Source organism: Parambassis ranga, chromosome 19, assembly GCF_900634625.1.
Source record: "Parambassis ranga chromosome 19, fParRan2.1, whole genome shotgun sequence".
Classification (NCBI taxonomy): domain Eukaryota; kingdom Metazoa; phylum Chordata; class Actinopteri; family Ambassidae; genus Parambassis; species Parambassis ranga.
Window position 1 is genome coordinate 17,790,182 of NC_041039.1, and position 25,880 is coordinate 17,816,061.

Consider the following 25,880-nt stretch of genomic DNA (forward strand, 5'->3'; position numbering starts at 1 on the left):
CACTCTGGTCTGTGTGTGTGTGTGTTTTGTCTGTGTGTAGATAGAAAGATAAACTGATGAAATCACCCACGGTGCTCATATGCAGAGGTATGCGTGTTTGAATGCCACTGTTAGCTTGTGTCTCTGTTATCAGCTGAATGCATGCAGTGGAATCTTTTGATGGTCGCCACTGTGGCTGTGCACGGTCAAATCTGTGTCAAACGTGCACCACCTCTCCGCTCTTATCAGCAACTATCCACTGCTCTGCTTTTGTCCTTTCTGTTTTTTTTTTCTCCCCATTGATGACCAGGTTGAAAATGTTCCATGCCAGCCCATGTGTGTGTTTTTCCTGTAGGTAGAATGTTTATGTTTCCAAATAGGCGCATTGGACCACCATTATGGTACTAAAGAGAAATGTCTTTATCCAGTGCGACACGGCTAAAAAAGGGAACACGGCTGTGTTATGGAGCCTGTGGGTGTGATGGGGTTTCTCTCAGGGAAATGAGCACAACGTCATGCCAGCATGATAGCAGCCCTGATGCCAGTGGAATATTTCCACTGTAGGGGTGCCAGTTGGATTGTAAAAGTGTCTGCCCTCCTCTTCCACTATCTGTCTGTGCACAAATCACAGGGCAGTTAGTTTGGCTGTTTGGTTCCATATGTATGTCTGTTTGTCTCAGTGGTGCCATTTACTAGTAAAAGAAATGATGTTTATGGATTTGGAACATCCAGCTTGTGTTTAGAAGTGAAGCCTAACGGTATAGTACTTGTTTTTTCTTTTCTCATATGAAAACAACTTCTATACAATAGAACAATGCATTCTGCCACCACTCATTCAGGTCAGTCAGTGCAGGATTTCCTCTCACTTGGCTTAACATTTACCTTAACATTTATGAGCACTCATCAGTGCTGCTGCTCTGTAATGTTTGCAAGCCCTAGCTGTTCTTGGAGCCCTTTGTTACAGAGAGAGGAGTAATGATCTTGAACCAATGTACACTGAGCCTGAAGACCTCCCTCAGAGGTTGAGTTACAGCTCATTTACTCTGGGCTACATGTTGTGATCACTATCTCCTGGTTAGAAGCATAAACCTCCCTCCCTACCTACGACACACTCCTTTTCACCTCTGTCCTTTTTTTCTCTCTTCTCATGTCTATATGTTTGACATAAATGAAACTGAAAGGGCCACAACTGCAGGAAAATAAATCTGTGGAACCCCTGCTGATGCAAGCTTCTAAACAATGTGGAAACAATCACTGTTCCTTTTACTGCATTTCTGCAACATGAATTTTCACAAAGCAGAGGAGGGAGCGTGCAGCAGAAACTTGTGACCAACAGTGTAACATAATTACTGTTTTCCTCAGCTCAACACTCCCTCCCCTCCTCCTACCTGTTGCTCCTTCTGGTCATGTGCAGGTCTTGTTTTGATGGCCCTGGCAGGCCGTCACACCTGTTATGGAAATGCAGGCTTCCTTTTTCCCCTTCGGCAGCAGGTGAATGAACTCACTGACCCTTGTTAACTTCACACATTCCCTGGTCCTCATCCATATAGCCCTAACTTTAGTGACATTTTACACATGCAATTGTCAACAGAAACACTAATTATGTTGGTTTTTCTGTTTTCTGGCCTCTTTATTAGTGATGCACAAACATAGTTATTGAATCTCGATAAAACTGAACTTGGATAAACTCTTAATATTGTAAAATTTGAAAAACAAACTTGTCAAAAATTTATTCTTAAGATTAAAAGAGGTTGCAGATCACACAAAGCAGATGAACTAAATGAAGTTTGTTGCTGTTGAGTTTACTTGCAGTAACTCCCGCGCCGCCTCCTGTCTGTCTCGCATGGCTGCACACAATCCCAAATGTTGTGTAATTTCTGACTTGCGCCACCTCTTGCATGTCGCTCATAATAGTAAACCTAATCGCACACAAAGCGAACACTAGTGTCACAGTTGAATAAGATCTTTCCCAACAGCTCCAAGGAATTATTCATCAACTCTGTACCCATAATGTTTGTGTGCACACTGACTGTGTTCCCATGCCTTTCTCAATACTCACTCTTGGTCGGCCTCCAGCTACATTTTTATTTTTGACAAATTCCCACTTTCTACTCCCCTTTCCCCTCTAAAACATCCAGCCATCTACCACTCTGAGTGGTCTTTCTGCTGAAGCTGAGTAAGATCTGTCCAAGTATTGTCAGTACATCACTTGTAGATGAATTTATCTTCAGTGGGTTGGGGGCTCGGGCATTGTGCATCCTGTACAGGGTTAGACAGTGATTTATCGCACGCAGACAAAGACACGTATAGGTCCACACACATGCACTCACACACACATGAGCTATAGAGTTGATTAATCACCAAAGTGTCTAACCCCACACTCTCAAGATTGAATTCTCCAGGAGTGACTTGGAAACGAAGATGGATGGCACTCCGTGACAGTGTGTTATCTTTCTGTCAGGCGCACTCGATGAAAAATACCCAAATGACAAGCTCAAACAGTGGCCAGTGTCTCTGGGCTTCGGCATGGCTTTTCAGTAAGGGCGCTCTCTCGCATGCTTTCGGATGAAGTCAGCCCATTGCCCGTGGTAAATCTCTCACAGTTTTATAGGAACTGAATTTTTTCCCTCCTCATAGCTGTAGAGACAAAGGGCAGGGAGTTTTCTCATAGCCTGTAACTGTCAGACAGAAAAACAACCTCACACTTTCTTAGTTTTTATTTAGCAATATTCTGAAGCTGTAAGCAACTTTGAACTGAAATTAGAGTAATGACAGAAACCTTTAATTATGTAGGAAGTGAAATTTGTTTTTCTCAAAAAAATTTTTAAATATTATTATAATAAAACACACAAATACACACATAAAATGTTTAATTTAAAGGTGTTTCTTTTTTTGCATAAAAACTATGCCTTATATATGTACCATATATTGCATTTTCTTTCCTTGTAATATTGTAAAAATGTAATAATTTGCCTTCTGTTGAACATTGAACTGTTGCATAATTTAGGGTTATTGAATTGCATTTGGGCTTGTGGGTGTAAAACCATCAGCGGTGTGAAGAAAACACCCTCTAATGTGCCCTCCAGACCTGTGCAGACACGTCTCTGCTCAACACATCATTCATTATTTGTGTTGCTCTAACTACACTACATGGACCATAGATCACACTCAGTCTGTGGTTAACTTCAGCCTCGCTATATTAGGGCAAATATGCTGCGCTGCATATGTCACGCTTATATCTTGTGCGTTAGCGTGAGGCGTATGCAGAAGAATCCGCGCTCTGACCTTAATAGCATCTCAATTAGGTAAGTATGTTGTAAATTACAGCAAGGCCAAATACTGGGAATACTTGAGGGCCGACACAGAGTGTTGTGTTTGTTAGGAGTCCATCTGTAAGGCATTTAGGGCCCCACGTCTCTAAAAGCATGGCTCTGAGGGGGGCAGGAGAGTGTGAGCATGACTGTGTATGTGTGTGGTTGTGTGTGTGTGTGTGTGTGTGTGTGTTTAGACTGGTCCGATCCAGAGCCAGTGCAGGGATTAAGAGACAAGGGCCTGGTCCTGTAAACACACATGCACATACATATTTAAACATTAAGCCATACACAAAAAAACAAGTGGATATCCAGGAACACATAAACACCACACACACACACACACACACACACACTAACACACATTAAGTAATTCCTCAGCTCAGCTCTCAACAGCTTCATTATGTCTTTAGCTGCTGCAGGATCAGAATAAACGATCAGAAGAGGGGAAAAAATTCATCCCTAAAATCCATTAATGATTTGCAGTGTGAGCATCAATAAATCTGTTGTATCCAATTATGCTCTCCTAGATTTTGGACGCCTGTCGTAACAAGCTGAGCCCACATCAACAGAAAGGATTATTCTGTTTCAGTGCCTGGAGAATCCTCTTGTGTTATTTTCTCTTACAAAGATCTTTACGATCACAACAAATGAATGCAAAGACTGGCGGAAATACTTATGTCCAGCTGAAACCAAGCAGCTTGGTAATAAGCTGAAGATCATGCTGTGAACCGCATACAGGCGCATAAACTTTTTGAAAGAGATCTTTGAATTATTTGGGATTGACATTGTGTTTTTTATGATGATGATGCTTAATTCAATTGTAGGGAGAAGGGTTGTTTTTCTGCCTCTGAATGTTGAGAGGATTTAAGGCACTCTGGAAAAGGTTACCCAGGTTTGAGATAGTTTAGTGCACAGCTTTTTATAGCATGGCACATGAAACCTCCAATACCTGCATGACAATAATGTGTGAGAGCAGCCATGATGCACTTTTACTTAATTGATTTGAATGTGAATGGTCACATATTAGTGTGGATTCACCCTTCTCCCTCTTCCCTCCTTCTTCTGGGTGATGATCAGACTCACCAGCGTGCTGCCATTCCACCTCCCCATGTCCAGCATTCTCTATCGCTCTCCCACTTTTTCGTTTTTTTCCAGTATAGACACCACGTTGTCTTTCTCTAATCTCCCCCCTTTGCTCCTATTCCCAGCACATCTCTGTCCCCTGAGAGCACCCTGTCTGTCTGTTGTTGTGCTGTGTTTTGATATATGTGTGTATTTGGCTGCTGCATGCTCAGCGGGGAGCCGGACTGACCGGACCGGTCTAAACAAAGAGAGGAAACTTGGCAAAGGAAGCACATACACACAAGAAAATCCTGGAACATGCAGCTTCAGTGCAGTGGCCGTACACTCGCTGCCCGCTGCTGCAGAGACAAGCACATACAGAATCTCCCTGCATGCCTGGACCTGGCTTGCAATAGCAGCTTTTCTGATTACATCTACAGTAGTTCTTTTAATTTTGCCCTGCAAAGATGTCTCTGTGCATAAAGGCTCTGTGCTTACACAGCATTGCACACTGAGAATTTGGTATTTTGTCTTGAGAGGGACATTTTCTTTTCAGATGTAATTGTGTTTTACAGACCAACATCCCCTGCTGCTTTAGGAACACCCTGTTTAGAATGACATACTGTGCCATATTTGCAGCCTCTTTATTCATTTCAGTGGCACCACTGTGCTGACAAAGCAGAGGCCTAGACGTCGAAAGCAGGACGCTTGAGCAAAACTTGAACCTGGTTCAACTTTTACAACATCGTGCAATAATTTGCTGCATCAGTCATTGTGCAAGAAAGAGTCTAATAGTACCTGGAAGTAGAATTTGCCTTTAAGAAATGTTTTCTCATAAGATTATAAAGTGCTGCACAGTCAGATAAACATCCACTAACATATCTAATCATCTTAAAAGTACCTGTTGCAAAATTCCCTCACCACAAGTGGTTATTTAACATGCTGTTTTTTGGCTTTTTCAGCCTTACTCCCAGTCCTCAGAGTTTCTTTAACTCACTTCTGCACCAAGCTGAACTGGTCTTTCTCATGTCGACACTTCCCACCGTTGATGTGGTATCTTTATAGCTTTGTGAACTCGATAGCATGCAACAGGGTGCATGTGTGCTGCTGTGAGCTAGATAGCGCACCAGGAGCAGCGTACTGTTTGTAGTGCAGCCCAGCAGTAAATCATGTTTCGGCAGTGCGCTGGGGATGCAGCCCCTGGCAGCTCCCAGACGGCCTTTGGCTCTGGCTCCCTTCTCTTAGCGCCACTCTCTAATTTCAGAGCCGGGACCCTGCCTACTACTGTGTCTTTACCGCATTCCCACAAACCAGAGACGGACAGTCTGCCTGCATGTCTGGCTGCTCGCTCTCCATCTCACAGTCTCTCCCGCTTTCTATCTTTCTCTGCCTTTGTGTCTCACTATCACTCTTTTACTCTCACTCCCTGCTTTTTTTTGCCTGCTGTCACAAGCACTCTCTTTTCTGTGGCTCTCGGTCTCTCATTCCCAGAGCTTGCCCCTTCTTCTCTGTTTCTGTGCCTTTAGGATTATAGGTCTGCAGTCTCACAGTATCTAAATCATGTTGTGCACTGCCACTGTCTCTTGTCAGCCAACCCCCTCCTAGTCTCTGCATCTCTCCAGCACCCACTGTGGGCTTGCTCATTGGCTGTAAATACCCATGCTACATTTCCATTTTAATTGCCCTACATTTGCAGGGCCCTGGGATATATTCTTTTGCACATATATTTTATTGTCTTGGCCAGATGCCTCCACTACTTTTGGTTAGACCCGACCATTAATATACTCCTACAAGGACCAGTTCATTATCAGCATGGAGGTGTGAGTTTGTTTAAGCAGGTTATGAAGGGGTCAATGTACAGTTCATGAAACAGAGGTCTGTGTTTTATTGGGACCTGCAGTCTTGCTAATACACAGTGCTAAGTAGCCTTGGTGCCACCCTACTTTTGAGTGCTATTAAATCAGTCTACTGCAAGGAACAGTAAACCAGCTGTGAATAATGCCAAGCTGTGTAAATTACTCCAGAGGCCATGAGTGTAAATGTCATTGCTGTTAAATCGAGCTGATACCTGGGGAACATATAATGGGCAGTATGTGCATGTGTGTAACACTGCATGTGTGTGTTTTCTGCCGTTGTGCACATCTGCTGCTGTGGAGGTGGGAGGTGAGTACTGAGGATTCAGCAATACAGGGCGTCAAGTGATAAGACAATTAGACACATTTTTATAATCATGATATTATACACTGTGGTGTCTTTGCTGTGAGGACATTGAACTCAGATACAGTGTGATTTTTGTAGCTTTTTCAAGAGATATTTTTATCAGGACACATGGCCATTTCTGAAAATACATCGAAAACCTTGTATTCTTGCTACATCAGTCCTTCAGGATAACAAATGGTCCTTCGTGAGTATAAGCATCTACAGAAGGCTATAGCTATTAGGTAGATGGGTTTTGTAGTAATTCAGAAGAGTCGGTATTAGGGTATTAAGGTATACCGGCGGGGCACACAGGTAGCGACGGTATCATTTGTAATACCGGCAATAAAAAAAAATGCAATGTACTTATAAAGAAGATAAGGATCAAATATTAAACATATGTTATTTGATGCTTTGTGTGGTTGAATCTTCAGTTTCACTTGTTGTATAATTGTTGTATAATATATTTTACTTTTGGAGACGTTTGATAAAGTTTATGAACATGATGTGACAGCACGGAGAGAGAGAGAGCGAGAGAGCGAGCTATAGTCGCAGCTGTGACCTGGTCACTAGAAGAACACTGCTGCACTTTGGAGGACGAGCTGAGATGGTATTTAGTTTCTTAACGGTGTAGGCACAAGCCAACAGTTTGGTGCCACCGTCTGAGGCACGGCGCACAGAACGGCAAGGTATTTACGTATACCGGGGTAAAATGGGGAGGGTTTGATGGTATCAAAATTTGGATACCGCCCAACCCTAGTCAGCGGGATCAATGTTAAAATGCTGATTGCCAGATGTGATGTTTTCTTGAAGAAACATATTAGTCACAGTAGAAGAAAGTAGAGAAGTCTATAGGGTTCATCCTCCATATTTCTAAGTACTGAGATACTGTAGTCTACAACTGAGTGATGGACAGACCTTTGCTGCCAGTCCGTTATACAGGAGCAGATTACAAATAAAATAAGGTACATTTTATTGTTGTTGCTGGGTGTTGTGCCATAGAAGGCTGGCCCTCAGTTCATGGAATGATTTTAAGTAGCTGTTACTAATGCAGGCGTGTTTATGACTGTGTAAAGATTTGACTGGGCCACTTGTGGTTCAGACATTGGCCCAATGTTATCCATGCCCAGACACATCCCTCAGGCAACAGTGAGGTTGCTAGTGCCCACAGTAAATCACGGTTTGTGTGTGTGTGCGTGCGTGCACACCTTTGTGTTTGCCTGACTTGCTTCATCTACTCTGGGCCAGGACTCCTGTCATCTCCCATTTGCTTAAATGGTGTCAAGCCTTTGCAACACTTAACAAGCTTGAGAGTACTCCAGAACAGATCTTTTTTTTGATATATGACTAATGATTTTATGGAACCGGGTGCTTTTCTATACCTCTGGGTCTTGCGTTTCCCCGTAGAACAATTAAAGAGGCACACCTTTCAATTGTGTGCAATTAACTTTGTAGTACACACAGGATACAGGCCTCACCCAGTCTAGTATGCTACAATGGATGAAATCAGGAAGCTGCTATAGGCTAAATCAGTGAATAGGGCTGTGAATGGGAGCTGCATATTTCAAACACTTTGAATAGTGACCATCAAAAAAAGGTCCCCCACCCTGAGTCTATTATGGAGCTACCGTCCGCTAGCACAGCTGCGGAGGTGCAGCTTATCCTGTCGCAATTGTTGTCATCAAAAGCCAAATGGTGATACACACACATTTTACCTGAAATTCATCTCTTTTTTTTGCAGGCATACTGCAGCCATTCAATGAGATTCTCAAAATTGTGACACTGTTTTAAGAAACAAGCTCTCTGATGAAATGCTTTCGCAAAGCAGCAAGCTCTTCTCCCAGCGAACCATCAGAGGACGTTGTGATCTCATTGGTAAACTTATTGCTTCAGGAGTGTTATTCCTGGCCTCGGTTGGCTCTCAGTAATACAGTGAAGCTCAATTTTTTTGGGTGACACTTTGCCTGTTTGGATCCTGAGAGTCTTTCTTCCAGGAATCTTTCCACATGGTCAAGTGGGAACAAAAGCAACATTAGCATTAAAAATGATGGTGCAATATAAAAACTTTTAACTAGAGACAGCAGCAGCCACAAGAGAAGACTTGTGCAAGCTTTGCTCAATGTAAACAGAATTCTCCTGTCATGCCCTAGGGGAATTGATAGGTTGGTGGCTTAAGGTAGGAGGAGGTGAGTTATAGCAGAATGTTTAAACCTAATAACTGTTTTGGGTAATTGAAAGTCAGCACTGTCTGAAAACACGGACAGCGTTGGCCTTTGTGCAGTCATCAGTTTCTTCACATCAGTAACTAAATGATATATAGGTTTGGTCAATAGTTGCTGTCCAGTCAAATGTCAGGCATGTGATGGAGAAGAAAGCCAACGATAAAAAAGGAAAATATTCAAACACATTCCTCCACCATAAACAAGTCTCATTCCAGTGGCACCTAAGACTGATAGAGACAGAGACAGGCGAGCGCAGTGCAGGAGGCAGACATTACTGTACGTCTCCTCCGTGACATACTGCTCAGGAAGGAGGAGGCCAGAAGAGTCTGAGCTGCACTTGGCCTGATAAGCAGGGCAGATAAACGGTTGCAGTGAACCTTAGACAGAGACAAGAAAGAAGCAGAAGAGCAAGCTGACTTAGATATGACTCTTCCCTCACACAGAAGGTGTATTTTTGAGGAAAACACTGCAGAGACTGGAGCAGAGATAAGGACAAGTTACCCTGCTGTGTCCTCTGCTCACACAGAGGATGGATACAAGGGTGATGAAGTGAATACTTGCAAAGTAAAATGAATTCATTTTGGCTTTGACACATGTATTCATGCACCCTTCAAGCCAGATTTAATAAGCTAAGCTGTATTGCTTCTGCCGCATGCTAGCACACACTTACGGAGCTCAGCAGGCGTGCACACAGACAAACCAAAACACACAAGACACATCAAGTGCATTCAGAGGCAGCCAATGGTGAGAAGTGAACATTGAAAGGTCAGTGTCGGCCAAAGGGGTCATTCCCACCAGTCCAGCACTGGCCAAACAGCCTGTGTCTGGGGGTCATAGGTCATCTCAGCAGGCTTGGTCATTAGAACACAAGGGAGCCCATTTTGGCCGTCTGTGCGACTGCGTGTCAGTGTCTCTTCAGCTGGCAGGAGCTTGAGAAGAGAGAGAGAGGTGAAGAGGGAGGCAGCAAGAGATTCCTCTGGAGGGAAGAGGGTAAAAAAGCCACTTAAGAGCAGAGAACTTGTGTGTCTGTGTGCGTTGTGTCTGCATCATGCCTCTTCTTTGCTCACTCAGCACCTTGATGTTGGCACTGGGCCTCTGTGGAGATCTGCAGCCTCAGCTGAAACACTCCTCCCTTTTTTCCCCCAGTCCCTTCTCTCCCTCCATCACTCACTCCCCCACACCAACTCCCTTCCAGCTGCCCTCACCCATGGGAGAGGAGTTTAAATCACTGCCTTTTCTCTGTCTCTCAGATTGTTTCTTTCCTCCCCTGCACAAACTTGCTCCTTCCCTCCCTCTCTGATAGTGCAGAGTGCAGAGTGACTGTTGACTTGGACTACTGTGAGAATGCAGGTGCTTTGTGAAGTCGGGAAGCTTCTTCTCCGTGGGCCAGCTCCGCGTGTCCATCGTCTGTCACACCAGCCGTTCAGACAGCCAGTTCTGTGACAGCATGCTATGACAGATGGCTGCCAAAATATCACAGCAATCTCGTCTTAGCTTGCATGCAACCAAGGTTTTAACTAGAGGTAATTAGATATTCATTAGGGCTGATTATTTCCAGAATCAGTTAATCTGTTAATTATCCTTTTTGATGGAAAATGCCTAAAATGTTGCTTCTTTTGTGACCAGCTGTCCTAAAATCCACTATAATAAAAATAATCATTCTAATGTAGCCGCTAATTCCCACATATGAGATGTTTTTTTTAACTGATTCTTTCCTGACTCGTGTTCACATTCCACATGTTTATAGATTTTATTGCGGAGGATATGAATGCAGAATGTGTGTGTGTACAGATACTGTAAAAGTTTAACATACAGAAATCTGTGTGTTGAGTCTGAGCGTACTGTTCCTTTAAATTCATCTGATAAAGAGCTATTTGCCAGTAGAGGCATTCGACAATGACAGACTTGACGGTCTTTGTAGCCTTATCTTCCCAGTCCAACAATGACAGATGGTATCTGTTGCAAGTCGCAAGCCGCCATGTCAGCGTGCACAATAAGTCCTCATTCCCTGCACCAGCCCCCCCCCCCCCCCCCCCCCCCCTTAACTGTAAACAAAATGTACAGGAGGCGGGGCCACGCGATCAGTCAACTTTGTTTCACACTGTCCCAGACTGAACCCACCCTCCTTAAGCTTGTCTCTATATCTGTCTTCTTCTTTGTTTTGTCTCCTTTATTTTTTTCCACTTTATTTCATCTTCTTCTCATTGCGTCTTTTGTTTTGTCTTTCTTTTCTTTTCCCCCTCTCGCTGCTTCTCTTCTCCGGGCCGTTGAGGTTAACCACCACTTGTATTACACTGCATTACAACTCATCAACAATATGCCGGGTAGAAAGAAAAACAACCCACACTTGTTGTCCTGCCCTCTGTCTCTCTCTCTCTCTCTCTCTCTCGCTCGCTTTCTTTTTCTCTCTTGAGCTAAATCACAAAACAAGCGGGCCAAAAACAGTGAATTGCCTCGAAACCCAATATGGACTCCACCCTTGAGATTACACGGTCAACTCAGCCAGCCTGCACTAGAATAACAGCCTGGCCTGCTCTCTGTCCCCTGGCCCTGTGTGTGTGTGTGTGTGTGTGTGTATACACAATGGGTATCTCAGGTCACCTGACCCTTTTGGTCTTGCATGCATACATAAAAATATTCTGTGAGTTTCAGCATACCTTTATGTAAACATGAAATATCATAACCTAGTGTTTGTGTAGTTGTGCATGAGGTTACCAGAGTTTGCCTCAGAGTTTCAGAGATGAGTCATTTCTCTTCAGCTGTTAAACAGGAATGCGTTGTAGTAGTAGCAGATGTACAAAGTATATTGTCATGTTGTCTGACACACCCACGTCTCATTCCGTCTCACACCTGCCAACAAAATGCCACTCAGTGGAGAGGAGTTATTTCTTTGTCTCCTGCAAAAATTATATTCAAAAGTTGATTTAGATAAAAATGCAAAGATGAAAACAAGATGTCTACTACAACATAGAATGCATGTTGAGTTGTGATTATTCACTGGACTGTTATTGCAATGTAAAGATTATATAACGATGACCTATATGGCTCATAAATGCATGCATGCATACAGTAACAGAAGTAGGTCAAGTTTAATCAGTGAGGATTTCTTCAACACAAAGATTATAACAATGGAGCATACAGAGCGCAATCTCACAGCATTTGCAGCATTTTTACTAATGAACTTTGGCCATTTGACAATATTATTATTATATTATATGGCAACGTTTTACATACGGTAGCACCATGAATTGTGAGAAAGTGATGTGCTTTGTTGTATAACCTAAACATAGGCGAGTCTCATTTTGGATACCTTTACTTCAATAACCAGTGTATTTACTTGCATAATGTATAAATTCTGTTATTTTGTGCATTTATTGGAAATGACAATAGCAACATTTGAATGCATATTGAACCCTACTGACTGCCTAATGAACACTGACAAGGGTGAGACACTTCTATGTGTGATGCACACATATAAATACATAGATATTGAATACATGCAAAATGATTTAAGACATTTTATAACCTTATGCATCCATGTTTTAATGGAAGTCATATGTGACAATATATGGCGATCAATAAACTTTGTGTCTCAGCATCCAGCATGTATGGTTGAAATAGGGGGAAAAAGGGCTATTTTGATTTGGGTTTCTGAGATTATACTGGTAGTTTAGAAAGCTGGATCCAATCTGAAGCCAGTCAGGCTGTGGTGATGGAGGCTTCTCTAATGCTAGGTCTGTAGGTCTGCAACGCCTGGGTCTGGCCTACAACTCGGGCTGAGTGGCTGATTGTTTCCAGTCATGATGGAGGTAATGAGGGGGTGGTGGTCATCATGATACACACTTACACACTGTAGCACACACACACACACACACACAGACTGACCCATAAGTGAATATTCATACATGCACGTGCGTGTGTCCAGCCGCAGTGCGTTGGCTTCCTTGACAGACCACAGGGTCACTCTGCTGGTCACTTATTAGTGGTCATCTCTTCTGGAGGACACACAGACATTTACACACACATAAACCTTCAAACACTCACCACCGGATTTGCACGTGGAGATTTACCGCACGCACACACCTTAATGTAAATCCACTCATCCAGTTCACTGTATTGTGTTTGATGCACGCCATGTTAGAAGTCTTAAAGTGAAACCACATGCTGCTCAGTTGGAGCCGATCTGCTAAATCTCTGTCAAAAGGTGGCTGAGTCATGCCTGTGCTGAGCGTGCAATCACGCATGTGTGGTTGCTGTATCACAAGATTTGGTGTGACGGGCCTCGAGGAGAAAAGCTGACAATCACGCAGATAAAACACACGCACACACACAAATGTGTCACAATAGTCTTGTAAAAGACACATTTGGGGAAGTAAGATGTGATTCAAGAGGATTGCTTCATAATATAAAATAAAGGAAATTACATTGTGAAGGTATCAATGCCAATATCCCACACATTCACCACTTTGCTTAACTGACGGTAAAACTTGTACTTGTGTCTTTTAAGCTGCTTCCTTCAACGTTGCGTCCTTAATGTCAGACCTAAAGCTACCAGTGAAGCTTTATCACTCCTAAAGCACTGCCATGAAATTGAGGGTGAATGGTGTGGTAACACAGGATAGCATTTTCCCACGCTTTCGCAATTGTATGTTAAGATTTTCCCATAGTTCAGCCCATCTTTTCCCAGCCAAATGTCCCAAATCCAGTGTGGCAGGAAAAGCTTACTGTTCAGGTCTACATGGTTGCTGAGGGCTGTGACACGCCAAGTCGACACACAGCCGCCCAGCTGAATGTTGGACATTGGCTGTTGAAACGTACATTGCACCACTGCCACTAGATGGTTCTTTTACTTTTATTATTACCAGGCCTTGTTGACAGTGAGGTCTGATGCCAGATGGGAAGCTTGTAACTCAGCCTTAAATTCCCTACACAGAGAGATCACAAACTGCTCAGTCAGAGTTAATATTTAAGAGATTAGATATTTTAAAAAGCCGTCATGTCTGCTGCTGTGGTTTTGCAGGTTTACACATCTAAAAATCTGCATATATACACTTATTTTTGTACTGAAAATGTATGAGACAGGAGGTCAGCTTAGTGATTTCATGACTTTTCATGACTTTTCTTCTTCTACAAAAAGCAAAGCGGCCACTAATTTTCTTTTACTCTGCATCTGTTTTGGCTTGTGATCAGCTGGTCAGTGGCTCTGCTCATTACTGGGTGTTCAAGCACAGCTTCCTTGGATAGTCCGAGCATTGACATAAAGTCTTTGATCAGTCAGCCCTTAGCTAGCTTTAACTCTTTGAGGTGGGCTTAGTGCATCACAGGAGCAACAACAAAGATATCCTCTAAACAACCAGCAGAGCAGGTTATCACCCGTCCTGCTGCACCAGTCCAGCAGGTCACACATTAACCAGCCACGCGAATGCTTCCTTTACCACACCGGCTCCTGCTCCCCACCTGTCATAAGCCACAGTTATTACAGCATAAATGTTCCACCTCAGTGTAGGATGGTAGTGGAGTTAGCCTTAAAACATTACCCGACTTCCCTGCCTCAGGTAACATATTAATAGGCGCAAAGTGCTGAAACAGTTATCAGAGCTGTGGGTTAAAACTCACAGAGAATAGAGCAGCTACAGACTTTCATTCTTTTTTTTTAGCTGTGAAGTGTGCAGTTTTTCTTTGACTTTACACTAGAAATAACATTTTATTCTTTTATAGTATTTAGTAAATAAAAGTAAGCATATACATTTCATACTAACATAATGCATTACTTTGAAGGGGAAATGACTGAACCTTACAATAACCTATTTATTAACACTTTTCCTTAATGTACACAAGTCAGTCAGTCAGTATTAGCCTGTAATTTATATAGCACAGCCTCCAGTTAGTCATTCCTATAAATCTTTCAGCCCATGCCATTATGTGTGTCAGTGCTAAAGTCCCAGCTTGCGCAGCCATCAGCCCTTTTCCTCGGGATGGAAAGCTCATTTGGGCCTTTGTAGGAATGGTTAAAATTCCCAGTCCCACTGTGGTTGTGAGGGGAGAAGAGTATGGAGCGCCAGAATGTATGGGATGCTTTTCCGTTAGACGCAAGCATTACGTAGTACCAGGGTGTGGTTTAAAAGTGCATGACTGTGGCTGCTGATCAAAGTAATATTGCATGTACAGATAAATCACTGGCATATTTTTTAGCAGTGTAATCTCCTTGGTATTTCGGTGGCTTTGAGTGAAATTAAACATGTGCATTAGAGACAAATTTCCAGCAGGTAATAAAATATTTGCCACACCACCACGAGACTTTCCTCTTATATAGCAGTCTCACTAGAAAATATTGCTTGACTTAACGATTTCAAGCCTTTAATAAAAGCGTAAAGTGCACGGAGTCTTAACCTATGTTTGCTCATGTTCAACGGGCTGAATCAGTGTTTGCACGCAATCCGCTGTTCTTGTTCTTATTGATCTCTCTTTGCATACCAACACGTATGTACTTTGCATATCAATAGATAGCTTGTGTACGCTATAGACGTTCCCAGTACCTAGCAGCGCTGGCTAGTCGGTTCCATTCAGTGCACTTTTAGGAGGGCCTGCCATGTGTATGAAAAGCCTGTAATTGTAGCTTGATGGAAAACGCTAATACACCTCGTAAAAAACACTCAAGCCTGGTACCATTACTCTTTCCACCAGACAAAGCCAAGAAAACAACACCACGCAGAGCACCCTGCTACTCATCAGGCTTCTGACCAACAAACAAGCACCCATCAATCCAAACAGCTGTTTGATTTTTTAAAGCTATACAATTGTATTAAAACTAATTTTAAAAGCCGCCATAAACAAAATATCATAACTATAAATCTGCTTGACATAAAGACAGACTTTGGGTTGCGTTATTAATTGTCTTGCATTTGAATGCTTGTTTATGCTCGTAAAAATATTGACTGGGCTGTTAGTCATCAAGACCGCAGAGAGACAGAAAGAGAGCCTGACCCTATGGGGTTTTTTTTTTTTTGTTAGACTCATGCAAGGCGACCAACAGAGCATGCTGCAGTTGTAGCAGATGAGGTTGCTCTGGCAAACACTGCAAGCCGTTAACCATTTGATGCCCAATAAATCATTAATCTTGTTGTTCTGGCACAATGGGCCCCCATCTTGAGAAAATATCCAATGTCAGTGCTGAGCTGAATTAGCCATGAGGTCATGATAGACCCGGCGTAGTTTCAGCCCACTGACAGTGAACTTTCACCGTCTTTGTTTGTTCAACAGTAAACTTAAGCAATGTCAATAAAGTGGGAGAAGTTTGCAGAGAGACGTCTGGATGAATCACATCAAGCTAAACAGACCAGAACATGGAAAATATGGCTTGTTGCTGTATTTAGAGTGCCTTTATGTGGTAGGGAGCTTTGTGCTGCTGTAAACGTGTGTGTGTCTGCATCCGTGTGTGTGTGATATGGGAAAGAACTAATACATGTGTGTGAATGCTTGCGTGGGCTGTGCACAGGTGTGTTTAATTGTTAACCAATATGTTTGCCTTTGTGTATATTTCTGTGCTGGGCCACAGAGTTTTTGCTGTGCTCAGGCGGATCCCTGACTCAGAGTTTCTGCTGACTCCCGCCACTTTTGCTCCCCTTCTTCCTTTCACCACTCGTGTCCTCCCCCCCAAGTCTTTGTTTTGATTGATGACAACATTATTTTTACCCCCTTTCACTAATTATCCCCTCCGATGATGGTAATGAGTGTGCGTCACTTCAGGGCAAAGCTTTGTAAGTTTTCCCCACTCTCCCTGCTGTATTTTTTTTTAACAGTGGTTTGTCCTCAATGGAATTTATGGGTGCGAAAACAAAGAGGAGCTTGTTAGGCACTCACAATCAATAGATTAGTGATCTGTTGACTGATTGAGAAAGAAAGTGAGCAGAGATAATGAGAACCTTATGGCTGTTTGTGTCTGGGGTGTGGGGCTGATTTTTTAAAGTGCACATTATGGTAGCGTTGTGGTTTGCAGACATTTCTTCGTGCCCATCCTCAGGTAGTGTGACAGCTACACGACCACAGAACACTGACCGGACCGAGAAGGAATCAAGGTACAGCAGGCAGATCTGCTTCTGTGGCCCACCGACACTGGAAAATAGTGCAGTGGTTAAAACTGTTGTGTCTATCTTCACTGACATGTGCCTAATTGCTGCCGGTGGGTGTTTACACTAAAGATAAAAAAGTGGTGGTCTCGACTCACATCATATTGTGTATTTCTGGCTTGACTGATCATGACTGCAGAACATCCAGTGGATTACAATAAAGTCCTTGTAGTGTAGCCTCATCATTTTGTACTTTCTTTTGGCTTATTTTCTGGCCAGTTTGTGCCAGAATTCGGATCCGTTTTCTTGTGTTTAGATGTCCATTATAACATGTAAAATGGTCTAAACCACTGATCACTGTCCCGAGGCCTCGGATGACCGCATACACTGTTCCTTCATTTCCATCCCCTCCAGTCTTGTTCTTACAGCACAACCCAGCCCTGTATCACATTCCCACTGGCCTGTCCATCACTGGCACAAGGTCCCTGCTTAGCAGCAGAGAAAGTCCTTGGGGTCAGCTCATAATGGACCTAAATGCAGCTCATTATCCAGATAAGGCAGGGGCGGTGGCCAGGCAATGGCTGCCTGACTGGCTGGATGACAGCCACACAGCTTTGACAGGTAGACAGAGCTAGACACAGCCCTGGCAGCTATCTGATGGACCCGGCTGACAGATCCAGTTGCACAGGCCTGCTGCTCTGAGGCAATGGAAGTGGGAGGGAAACTGGACTCCGCAAAGCTGCACAATGAAATCTCCAGTTCTGGCCCTGTGTGGTGTAATAGAGTGTTGTGAACGTGTCTCTCCTTCCCTCCAAGTGTGCACACTGCAAAACATATAGCTCAGTAAGTCAATTTACTTAATGCAGCCAGCTTAAAATGATAAGTATGATAAGTATCAGTTTGCCTTTCGGGATGATTTCCAGTATTAAAACACTGTAATGTGTTTAATTAATATTATATTAACAGTTAAATAATAACGAAAATACCTGCACAACAGGTTTAGCCTGTGCAGTGTCTGAGGAGTCAGTTTAATGATTAAAAATTGAACAAATAAATTTGCCAAATGCCAACATAACTTGTTGAAGATGTCATGATAGAAAAAAAAAACGACTTATTTGACAAGTGTATTATATACATGATTATTCCTCTGACTGTGGTTAGGTTACGGCTGGTGGAATGCCACTTTGCCCTTCTGCTATCAGTCTTTTCCATCAGGCAGAGAGACTTGCTGTGTCGTGGGGGCGTGGGGGGGGGGGGGGGGGGGGGGGGGGGATCTGTCAACAGCCTCAGGCCTCTGGGCATCTAAGTAGCCGCAGATTCTCTTACAGCCAGATGTCAGGCATAACAGCACCACAGACTCCTCTCACAAATCAACTTCTCTCTCACCCATAACAGCATAACACTATCCTTTCTCTCCTCTGTGCCCTTAGGTGTGTCAGTGTAGGTGTGCGCGTCCAATTTCTCCTCTATGTGAGTCTCTGTGGTTGTCTGTCTGAAGGTGTGTTGATGTGGCCGGTGGGGGCATGCTGGGCCAATGCCGACTTTCCGTCAGTGGGTGTTTGGCAGCTCTGGCGCCGTGGGTTTGCGAGGGCATGAGTGTCATACAGCTTACAAACCCGACTCCTCTCTCTTGCCTTCAGCACACACTGCTGTCGTATAGAGTGACGAGGTAAGAGGACTGGTCTGCTTTGGGCACTACACACGAAAGCGCACACCTTTCTCCACACACAAGCTACACACACACACACACACACACACACACTGACACCTGCTCATTTTACACGTTGCCATATATACTGTACTTTCAAATGAAGGGGGGGGGGCTTTTGAGGGTAAGGAGGTATGTGCCTCCAGGAAACAGATGACAGTTGAATGGGTATCATGGAGCTCAGCATATTTTACTATAATCACTCCGAGGCATCAGTTCTATACTGGCTTCCTTGTAAAGTTACAATTTGCCATCTCCAGTGTGAATCCACATTATCTCCTGCTTTGGAGCAGATTAGGAGTCGGTTTTTCTTCTTACAGCGTGATCGTGCTGGCTCTTTGATTATGTGCCACAGCCTTGCGCCCCTCCACACCTTCATAAGATGTGAAATACTTAATTACAGCTTTCTCTCAGACGTACAATTACAGCTGACTGCTTTTAGTCTTTTTTTTTCCTGTGCACCCACCAACAAAGGCGTGGAACATCACATCTCTTCTTTCATGATGGAGGCTGAATTACAATGTGAATACCGGTGGTCTTCTGTGGGTATTGTAAATTAAGCTCTGAGGACAGAAGGTGGCACAGAGTTCTGGCAGTACTGACGCACATATATTTGTATATACACACACACACACAGCGTCCATCTCTGTTTTTTTCTATCACTCTGAAATAGCTCCTTGTTCACCTCTGATGACAGAGAGGTGGGGGTGGTAGCGAGAAATGGCAAAATAGAGCGAGAAATGCGAGAAAGGGTGAGAGTTGACCTTTTGGTCTCACTGAAGCGATCTCTGTAAGTGAGGGGGCGGGAGGCTGAACTAAGTGGCTGATTCATTTCCCCCGAGACCCCCCCCCCCCCCCCCCCATGCTTGCACTTACACTCCCTTTCCCTTGTGGATAGGTCCAGTGATCCAGGTGCTAGCCTCTGCAGAGATGGGCAACATGGCCTCATTTGACCCCGAGGGAGCCCAGCTCGGGTGAAAGGTCACGGCAGAATCCTCCCACTGTCTGTCCATGTGTGTTTTTGGCTGTGAAGACCACAGGGGGAGCCTCAGAAAATATGGCTGCCTCTCCGCCCTCCGTGACCCCTCATCATTTTTTCAGGAGTAGAAAGGAAGGATTGAAGTCCACAACAAAGTTCACAGAAATGTGACTAAACATCACAAGAAGCATTCATTATCTTAGCCTTAATGAAACATGTAGTAATTTCGGTTCTTGATGAGTTGGGAGTCACTGCTGCGTTCATTCAGGACGAGGGCAGCAATGTTCAGCACCGTGCATATGAACTTGGCGCAAAAATGAACTTGTTTCTCCCCCCCCCACCTTCATCCTCCTTCTCTCGTCCGTGCCTCGTCGGGGTTTCCTTTCTGCTTGACGGTAAGTCGAGCAGCTGTCTTGTCTTGGGTTACAGTGAGTGACGCTCAGGTAACAAAAGCGCAACGCTGCTCCGTCAGCGCTCTCCCTTCTGTCAACAGTGTGTTGGGGCAGATGCTAGCTGAGGCTGTGATACCAACGCGATGCCCTTAACATACAGACAGCACAGAGGGCTTTATAAATTAGAAATGATCACTTTGCAGATCACTTCGCGGTCATGAATTAGAGATGCTTGATGGGGATATAAATTACTTCTTACTTCTAATATTAATGGATGTTTTTGTTTAGCTTCAATATTTCCATATATTATTGATATTTGGTCATTTGAAGTTATACACCTAAGATGCCCAGCATTTATTTGTTACATTTGCTTGACTGCAATTTGTGACAAGAGCTGTACCTTAGTGAAGTAGCAGTAATTAAAAGCAGCGTGCAGAGGAGCACGTGTTTTATGAAGAACATTATCTATGTGGGGGTGCTGACAGCAAGTTTATAAGTAGCATGGAAAAAGAAGCAACTGAAATCCCCATCCTTCAAATGTTATGAGGCTGCTGAGTGAAGGCTGCTGGCTGTGTAAATGCGGCAAAGTGTCACAAAAGCTGCACAGACATGATATTGACGAGGTAGCGAGTAGGAAACAGACGACAACACACAGGGTGCATCTGCAGACGGAATAATTACAGACTGAACAGAGTCAAGGATGGTAAACGCACACACACATCGTGCCGTGTGGATGGTGGCGTTTTAAGGATAAAGAGGGATAGACTTTATACACTAAGAACTGCCCCCCCTTCCTCCACTCTGTGGAGGTTCCAAGCAGAGACCCAAAAGATATTCCTCACAATGATTCTGAGTGACAGGAAGAAAGGGAGAAAAGAGGCTCAAAGAGAAAGACAGAGTGGCACCTAAAGGAAGAGACAGCGTGTCTTTACTACTTCCTGCCGCCTGGCAGCTGAAGCTGAGAGGAAGATCCTTGTCTCCTTCTGCCTCCTTTTAATTACGGCCAATTACAAGGTTAGCACGCCAGGACTTATTACACGGCAACCAAAGAGCCCCCCTCGAGTATGTTTGTGGGGCTGAGGCACATATTATGGTGGTTTAGCGTAGCGAAATTTCCAAGGCCTGGGCTCCGAGGGGCCTTTGCAGTTCTCTTTTTGTGGGTTTAATGAGAACTGAAAGCATGAAAACGCAGCAGCAGAAGAAGGCCCCCCTACTATAAATGAGCAACACTCTTCCCCGGTTCACCACAGGCTAGCTTTCTAGTTTGTAGGAGGACAATGCTTCTACACATGTGTCATCTCTTAAACTGTGTTATGGTTGATGGTAATGTCTTTATCATAATTGTCCATGATGGAGGGGTAAACAGGCGGAGAGACAAAAGTACAGTAATGACGGCCCCAGAAATGTTCCATAACAAGGAGAAAATGAGCTGAATTAGAACTCTTATTATATTACCACGATGTGTTGTGTTGGGGGCATGGTAAGTTTGTTCATTGTGTGTATGCACTTTGTGTGTCGTTCTTTGTGTGTTATATTGGTTTACCTCAGCTTGGGTGATGCTTTTTCATATAGTGTTTTTGCAATTTGCAAAAGTTTAATCCTTTGTAAAAAGGATTGGACCTCTGAATAATGACTCTTGTTTCACCACAAAAAGTTCCATAGCCTGGTTAAAATTGAGCCCAAATGACACTCTATCACCACAGATGTTTTTGTTTTCATGTCAGGATGGAGGTATATGGAGCTCCCCTTTAAAAATGTCTCCTATGGCAGCAGTATAAAGACTGTGTGTATGAGACTATGGCTATGTTCAGTTGGATTTTTTGGTGAAATATGATTTTTTGGTGTTTAAAAATATTCGACTGCTACCACTCTCCTGTGTGAACGGACTGCGGCCCTGAAGTGACCCGATGTCACACAGTGTGTGCTTGTGTGGCTTTGTTTATGTTAATGTCTGCCCGACATAATTACAACCAAATAATATTAAGAAGAAGACTGAGAAGGAAGAGAGCAGTAGCTGCAACGTCTGTACAGAGATGCGTGTGGGTGCTGAGTGGTGGGATGGTGACGTGACTGCTTTTAGCGACGCTGACTTCATTCATAACATTCAACATTCATAATTTCAGAATGACGAAAACCTTTGAAAACGTCTGTGAGCACCTTTCTGTGTCACTTTCACGGCAAGACAGTCGACATCTCCCTCATCTGTGAGCGAGCGCGTTGGATTCGGGCTCTACTTCCTGGCAACAGGCGCTGGTTGCTAACAACACTGCTTGTCTGCCTGCTCCTGTGTCACAAAAATTGTGATGTCCGTCGCCTTTCACTGACGCAAAAGTCGGATATATGCCGCATAGCCGTTCAGACTGAGGCCGAAGTGGCCTGGGTCGGATATAACAAAATGGAAATTGAGCTGTTCAGACTGTCATGACAACATCAGATACAGGTCACATTCGTGCAAAGAAAATCAGATTTGGGTCACTTCAGCCTGCAGTCTGAACGTAGCCTACGTATATGGCATACTGAGGGAATCTTCATAGCAGCAGTCTTAAGAGGACTATACACCATAGGCGGGTTTTAAATTGTTACATCATACTGGTGTTCGTGGCCTGATTCCATGAATCATCCTCTGAATATACATCGGTTTGCACAGTAAAGGTCGAACATTTTAGAGATTAACAATTACCAAAGGACATTTAAAGAGCTTCAAGCTCCTCTTTAGAAACATACCAGTCTATTTCATGGCTCTCATTATGTGGTGCATCACTCCTCTGGCTGGCAGGTGTAAATAGAGCTGATTAAGCCCCTTCTTGGCTCTTTTGTGGCTTTGAGTGTTTGGACACCTCCTTGGCATGAGGCGTGAGGGGCATGGCTGCAGGCGAGTGCCAAGTTAGTGCGCTGGTGACACAAATTCAACAGAAGAGGGCTTGTCATGTGCCAGCGAGTGACAATACAGCGTGATGTCAGGTGGGTGGTCACTGTTTTAGGCCACATCATTCCTTCCATTCTGTAAGTTTATAGCGTCTAACGATGTGGTGACTTCACCTCGTCCATAAACACTGACCTAACGTGCGAGTTTCCTTTATTGAAATGTCACGCACCTGTGGATTTCTCACGGATGCCGCTTTGTAAAACTTAGGTTTAAATCCACAGCAGGAACAGAGGAAAAAGCTTCAATTTAATTTGACCAAGAATAGAAATTGACCATATGATACATGACTTGACTTGACTTGACCCATACATTTCAATAGCTATTTTTTTCCTTGTTTTTACTTCCCGTTCTCCTCCTTCGTCCAGCAGCAAGCTGGACATAGTGTTAGCTTGTGTCAGTGGCACAGCACACACAGACAAAGCACCCTCTGATATTAAATCACCTCATCTCCAGCTCACTGGGCCAGTTTGTAGGAGGAGGGGTTCCCAGAGTTTGGAGGAGATTTATACTCCAGCGCTGCATAAAACAGATGAATGGCTCACAATAAGAGGAACATTGTTAAATCTGCAGTGGAGGAGGAAGAAAGAAGGAGGAGGGGGGATAAAACAGGTTTAAGGAGTCCTGCTGAGATGCCCAGTAGAGCAGAGCCAGGCCTGTTCTACCTCTCGCTTATTTATGTGATTAAAAGCTCAATTTGAACTTCATTTGAACCACAGATATATATATAAATATATATGGGATATGATTCATATATATATATATATATATATATACATATATATATATATATATATATGAATCATATCCCAGGGTCATGATGCGTCTGGGGTCCTAATAGGTTCCTATGTTTACTGTGTACACATTTTTAGCAAAAAAGTCTGTTGTGTCTGTCGTGAACTTTGATGTTTTTTTTCAACATACATAGCAAATAAGTCTCCACCCCCCCCCACCCCCTCACCCCTCCCCAAGTGTGGAGACCTCTCCAACAGGAAGCTCACAGCGAACATTAACAGGGCTCTGACGTGAGTTACACATTACACATCCTGTCTGTCCTGAACTTCAGTCACTTCCACTTGAGCTCACGTTCACGTTCTTCTCTAGCGTTTAATTGTTGACGCTCTCTGCTTTCTCTCCTTTCTGCCGTCACACATAAACCCAGACTCATTCCCCAGAATGAGCTCATCTAATTGGCATCTTATCTTATGAGTCTGCTGTTGTTATGACTACATTTGTTTCTATTCCCAGACTAGGGCTGACACTGAAATAGAACGTTCCCATGTAAACTCGTCGTTGCTTATGCGTTCCTCCAAATACCGGCTCATCATCACAGCTCATCACTGAGCTCATCCCTCACTTTGTTTTGAAAGTTGGGAGATTTTTTGCATGAAAAACAACGAGCTGTGCCAAGATGGGATTCTTGGTATGCTGCCTTTGTCCGACTCAAACTTGAATCATTTCCATATGAAATCTGTAAATGTTTAACTCTCTGATAGAATTATTAATGGGGGATTATGCATGTTGTGTGGCATTGTTCAAAATTAGAAATATAATGTTATGGAAGAAAGAAATATGGTTAAACCTCATTGGTATAATAAGGTAAACCATCGCAGCTTGCTGTGGTCATGGAGCCATGCTAGGCTAAACACTAATTGGCAACCTTAGCCACGTTTACTATTTCATTCATTGACTCCCTGTCCATCACCATGACTGACAGGAGGTCCTATTTATCGACCAAAAAACAGACAACACATGCCACATTGCCATGGTGCCTCTTGAGGATGAGACATGATGTGGCAGTCTAGATAGCTGGAGGTTTGTAGTACATCTGTCAAAATGATTAGTGAAAGTTTTGAAGGATTAAAATTAAAAACATATATTGATCCTTTAAAGTGCTTTGGATCAGAGGTCAGCGTGTTTCCTCATGAACTTTTCTAATACCACTTGGTTTGTGTTTCTTCACTTTCCCAGTCTTTTGCTGTTCTTGCCTTTACCACATCTCACACTAATGCTCCTGGCTATTAGCAAATGTAGAAAAACAATGACCCAGGGGTCCGGTGGAGCCTTTGATGGGGCCAGGGTTAGCTAGTTAAGAGTGAAGCCTGCGGGCCCAACGGGTGCTTGGGGGGGGGCAGCAGGCAGCCATTCGTCCTTTAAACCCCGTAACTCCCATCATGGTTAGGCACGTGCCACGAGAGTGCCAGGGGCCCTCCTGTCCCCGCTGTTGCTTTTGGAAGATTTGGCGGTGCTAGCCCGCTTATTGAGCCCGACCCGGTGTTGAGTTCTTTGGGGGGGGGGGGGGCCTCTGAGATGAGACAATGAGATTTTGTACAGGTGCTGCTGCCTAAACACACACACACAGATACACACAGACATGATTCTCAGAAAGATTTGCACAGCTGTGTGAAGGGGACCCCTCCCTTGCCAAATGTAGCGGCAGCCCTCTGTGAAGCACTCTCCAACACACACACACACAGATGAAGAGCGACGGGTCCTCACCGGCACACCACTCACCAGGCAGTACAGGAAAAATAAAGTTCAAGGGCCTGGCCGGCTCCTCTGCTACATTAATTACCTTTATGTGTTTATTCAACTCATACTAAAAAGGAATCTCCAGATAGAGCTTGTTAATTTCAGTCTTGTTTGTGTTCCGTCATTTTTGGGTGGTTTAGGATGATGTTTGGTTTCTTCTGTGGTGATCACAGATGTGTGTATGATGTATTTGTGTGTGCATGAGGTGAGCACAAAGAATGTGAAGAATGGTGATTGAGTCTCTTCTGTGCAGACAGGTAAACTCACAACACATGAAGTAAGTGGAAATTTCCTGCCCGTCTTTAAACGATCTGGGAAATGATTCGTCACCGAGAGCTGCAGCTGCATGCCTCGGTGCCACTCTTTGGGCAGAGCAGCAGCCCTGGAACATCTGTCTCTTTGACTCCTTTACTCTCCCCTCTCTCATTTTGCTGCTTCTTCTAATGTTCTTGGCAAAAATTTTTTCAGTTTCCTCAAAGTTTACTCTGTTGATTGTTAAAGAAGTGA

General features: G+C 43.8%; 1 protein-coding gene across 1 annotated transcript in view; it reads left to right on the forward strand.

The window, feature by feature from the left end:
• Nucleotides 1-25,880, forward strand: part of kcnq1.2 (potassium voltage-gated channel, KQT-like subfamily, member 1.2) — a 123,960-nt gene that overhangs the window by 79,835 nt on the left and 18,245 nt on the right. The gene's annotated exons all lie outside the window — the stretch shown is intronic.